This window comes from Salmo salar, chromosome 12, assembly GCF_965601325.2.
Source record: "Salmo salar chromosome 12, fSalSal1, whole genome shotgun sequence".
Classification (NCBI taxonomy): Eukaryota; Metazoa; Chordata; class Actinopteri; order Salmoniformes; family Salmonidae; genus Salmo; species Salmo salar.
The window spans coordinates 3,517,501-3,522,500 of NC_138302.1; the positions used below are offsets into that span (position 1 = coordinate 3,517,501).

General features: G+C 48.6%; 1 protein-coding gene across 1 annotated transcript in view; it reads right to left on the reverse strand.

Moving 5' to 3' along the window:
* Positions 1-5,000, reverse strand: part of LOC106590977 (voltage-dependent T-type calcium channel subunit alpha-1H) — a 177,043-nt gene that overhangs the window by 126,377 nt on the left and 45,666 nt on the right.

Genomic DNA, 5,000 nt, shown 5'->3' on the forward strand with positions numbered 1-5,000 from the left:
TAGAAACAGCTGACTAGTGGTGTCTATTCAGCAGCCTGATGGTAGAAACAGCTGACTAGTGGTGTCTATTCAGCAGCCTGATGGTCTGATGATAGAAACAGCTGACTAGTGGCGTCTATTCAGCAGCCTGATGGTAGAAACAGCTGACTAGTGGTGTCTATTCAGGAGCCTGATGGTCTGATGATAGAAACAGCTGACTAGTGGTGTCTATTCAGCAGCCTGATGGTAGAAACAGCTGACTAGTGGTGTCTATTCAGCAGCCTGATGGTCTGATGATAGAAACAGCTGACTAGTGGTGTCTATTCAGCAGCCTGATGGTCTGGGGGTAGAAACAGCTGACTAGTGGTGTCTATTCAGCATCCTGATGGTAGAAACAGCTGACTAGTGGTGTCTATTCAGCAGCCTGATGGTTTGATGGTAGAAACAGCTGACTAGTGGTGTCTATTCAGCAGCCTGATGGTCTGGGGGTAGAAACAGCTGACTAGTGGTGTCTATTCAGCAGCCTGATGGTAGAAACAGCTGGCTAGTGGTGTCTATTCAGCAGCCTGATGTTCTGATGATAGAAACAGCTGACTAGTGGTGTCTATTCAGCAGCCTGATGGTAGAAACAGCTGGCTAGTGGTGTCTATTCAGCAGCCTGATGGTCTGATGATAGAAACAGCTGACTAGTGGTGTCTATTCAGCAGCCTGATGGTAGAAACAGCTGACTAGTGGTGTCTATTCAGCAGCCTGATGGTCTGGGGGTAGAAACAGCTGACTAGTGGTGTCTATTCAGCAGCCTGATTGTATAAACAGCTGACTAGTGGTGTCTATTCAGCAGCCTGATGGTCTGGGGGTAGAAACAGCTGACTAGTGGTGTCTATTCAGCAGCCTGATGGTCTGGGGGTAGAAACAGCTGACTAGTGGTGTCTATTCAGCAGCCTGATGATAGAAACAGCTGACTAGTGGTGTCTATTCAGCAGCCTGATGGTAGAAACAGCTGACTAGTGGTGTTTATTCAGCAGCCTGATGGTCTGTGGGTAGAAACAGTTGACTAGTGGTGTCTATTCAGCAGCCTGACAGTGTGGTGGTAGAAACAGCTGACTAGTGGTGTCTATTCAGCAGCCTGATGATAGAAACAGCTGACTAGTGGTGTCTATTCAGCAGCCTGATGGTAGAAACAGCTGACTAGTGGTGTCTATTCAGCAGCCTGATGATAGAAACAGCTGACTAGTGGTGTCTATTCAGCAGCCTGATGGTCTGGGGGAAGAAACAGCTGACTAGTGGTGTCTATTCAGCAGCTTGATGGTTTGATGGTAGAAACAACTGACTAGTGGTGTCTATTCAGCAGCCTGATGGTCTGGGGGTAGAAACAGCTGACTAGTGGTGTCTATTCAGCAGCCTGATGGTTTGATGGTAGAAACAGCTGACTAGTGGTGTCTATTCAGCAGCCTGATGGTCTGGGGGTAGAAACAGCTGACTAGTGGTGTCTATTCAGCAGCCTGATGGTAGAAACAGCTGACTAGTGGTGTCTATTCAGCAGCCTGATGGTCTGGGGATAGAAACAGCTGACTAGTGGTGTCTATTCAGCAGCCTGATGGTCTTGGGGTAGAAACAGCTGACTAGTGGTGTCTATTCAGCAGCCTGATGGTAGAAACAGCTGACTAGTGGTGTCTATTCAGCAGCCTGATGGTCTGGGGGTAGAAACAGCTGACTAGTGGTGTCTATTCAGCAGCCTGATGGTAGAAACAGCTGGCTAGTGGTGTCTATTCAGCAGCCTGATGGTCTGATGGTAGAAACAGCTGACTAGTGGTGTCTATTCAGCAGCCTGATGGTCTGGGGGTAGAAACAGCTGACTAGTGGTGTCTATTCAGCAGCCTGATGGTAGTAACAGCTGGCTAGTGGTGTCTATTCAGCAGCCTGATGTTCTGATGATAGAAACAGCTGACTAGTGGTGTCTATTCAGCAGCCTGATGGTAGAAACAGCTGGCTAGTGTTGTCTATTCAGCAGCCTGGTGGACTGGGGGAAGAAACATCTGACTAGTGGTGTCTATTCAGCAGCCTGATGGTTTGATGGTAGAAACAGCTGACTAGTGGTGTCTATTCAGCAGCCTGATGGTCTGGGGGTAGAAACAGCTGACTAGTGGTGTCTATTCAGCAGCCTGATGGTTTGATGGTAGAAACAGCTGACTAGTGGTGTCTATTCAGCAGCCTGATGGTCTGGGGGTAGAAACAGCTGACTAGTGGTGTCTATTCATTAGCCTGATGGTAGAAACAGCTGACTAGTGGTGTCTATTCAGCAGCCTGATGGTCTGGGGATAGAAACAGCTGACTAGTGGTGTCTATTCAGCAGCCTGATGGTCTTGGGGTAGAAACAGCTGACTAGTGGTGTCTATTCAGCAGCCTGATGGTAGAAACAGCTGACTAGTGGTGTCTATTCAGCAGCCTGATGGTCTGGGGGTAGAAACAGCTGACTAGTGGTGTCTATTCAGCAGCCTGATGGTAGAAACAGCTGGCTAGTGGTGTCTATTCAGCAGCCTGATGGTCTGATGGTAGAAACATCTGACTAGTGGTGTCTATTCAGCAGCCTGATGGTCTGGGGGTAGAAACAGCTGACTAGTGGTGTCTATTCAGCAGCCTGATGGTAGTAACAGCTGGCTAGTGGTGTCTATTCAGCAGCCTGATGTTCTGATGATAGAAACAGCTGACTAGTGGTGTCTATTCAGCAGCCTGATGGTAGAAACAGCTGGCTAGTGTTGTCTATTCAGCAGCCTGGTGGACTGGGGGAAGAAACATCTGACTTGTGGTGTCTATTCAGCAGCCTGATGGTTTGATGGTAGAAACAGCTGACTAGTGGTGTCTATTCAGCAGCCTGATGGTCTGGGGGTAGAAACAGCTGACTAGTGGTGTCTATTCAGCAGCCTGATGGTAGAAACAGCTGGCTAGTGGTGTCTATTCAGCAGCCTGATGGTCTGGGGATAGAAACAGCTGACTAGTGGTGTCTATTAAGCAGCCTGATGGTCTGTGGATAGAAACAGCTGACTAGTGGTGTCTATTCAGCAGCCTGATGGTCTGGAGGTAGAAACAGCTGACTAGTGGTGTCTATTCAGCAGCCTGATGGTCTGGGGGTAGAAACAGCTGACTAGTGGTGTCTATTCAGCAGCCTGATGGTATAAACACCTGACTAGTGGTGTCTATTCAGCAGCCTGATGGTCTGGGGATAGAAACAGCTGACTAGTGGTGTCTATTCAGCAGCCTGATGGTCTGGGGGTAGAAACAGCTGACTAGTGGTGTCTATTCAGCAGCCTAATGGTAGAAACAGCTGACTAGTGGTGTCTATTCAGCAGCCTGATGGTCTGGGGATAGAAACAGCTGACTAGTGGTGTCTATTCAGCAGCCTGATGGTCTTGGGGTAGAAACAGCTGACTAGTGGTGTCTATTCAGCAGCCTGATGGTAGAAACAGCTGACTAGTGGTGTCTATTCAGCAGCCTGATGGTATGGGGGTAGAAACAGCTGACTAGTGGTGTCTATTCAGCAGCCTGATGGTATAAACACCTGACTAGTGGTGTCTATTCAGCAGCCTGATGGTCTGGGGATAGAAACAGCTGACTAGTGGTGTCTATTCAGCAGCCTGATGGTCTGGGGGTAGAAACAGCTGACTAGTGGTGTCTATTCAGCAGCCTGATGGTAGAAACAGCTGACTAGTGGTGTCTATTCAGCATCCTGATGGTAGAAACAGCTGGCTAGTGGTGTCTATTCAGCAGCCTGATGGTCTGATGGTAGAAACAGCTGACTAGTGGTGTCTATTCAGCATCCTGATGGTAGAAACAGCTGACTAGTGGTGTCTATTCAGCAGCCTGATGGTCTGATGGTAGAAACAGCTGACTAGTGGTGTCTATTCAGCAGCCTGATGGTAGAAACAGCTGACTAGTGGTGTCTATTCAGCAGCCTGATGGTAGAAACAGCTGACTAGTGGTGTCTATTCAGCAGCCTGAGAGCAGGCCGTGGCTCGGGGTGGCTGGAAGCGGTGAGAACAGGGCGTGGCTCGGGGTGGCTGGAAGCGGTGAGAACAGGGCGTGGCTCGGGGTGGCTGGAAGCGGGGAGAACAGGGCGTGGCTCGAGATGGCTGGAAGCGGGGAGAACAGAGCGTGGCTCGGGGTGGCTGGGGTCCTTAAATGATCTTCCTGGACTTCCTGAGACACCTGGTGTTGTAGATGTCCTGGAGGCCAGGCAGTGTTTACCCAATGGGTGCGTTCTGCTGAGTTTATCACCCTGGTATATCATCTACGATACGTTACATCGTCTATACACGCAGGAACAAGAATGACATTTAGGCCTGTTCTACTATAGAAACACCTCCTGTTCTACTATAGAAACGTCTCCTGTTCTACTATTGAAACGTCTCCTATTCTACTATAGAAACGTCTCCTGTTCTACTATAGAAACGTCTCCTGATCTACTATAGAAACGCCTCCTGTTCTACTATAGAAACGTCTCCTGTTCTACTATAGAAACGCCTCCTGCTCTACTATAGAAACGCCTCCTGTTCTACTATAGAAACGCCTCCTGTTCTACTATAGAAACGCCTCCTGTTCTACTACAGAAACGCCTCCTGTTCTACTATAGAAACGTCTCCTGTTCTACTATACAAATGAGAGGCTTTAGAGCAGGTATGAGAGGCTTTAGAGCAGGTATGAGAGAGGCTTTAGAGCAGGTATGAGAGGCTTTAGAGCAGGTATGAGAGGCTTTAGAGCAGGTATGAGAGGCTTTAGAGCAGGTTTATGAGAGAGGCTTTAGAGCAGGTATGAGAGGCTTTAGAGCAGGTATGAGCGAGTCTTTAGAGCAGGTATATGAGAGGCTTTAGAGCAGGTATGAGAGGCTTTAGAGCAGGTATGAGAGGCTTTAGAGCAGGTATGAGAGGCTTTAGAGCAGGTATATGAGAGAGGCTTTAGAGCAGGTATGAGAGGCTTTAGAGCAGGTATGAGAGAGGCTTTAGAGCAGGTTTATGAGAGGCTTTAGA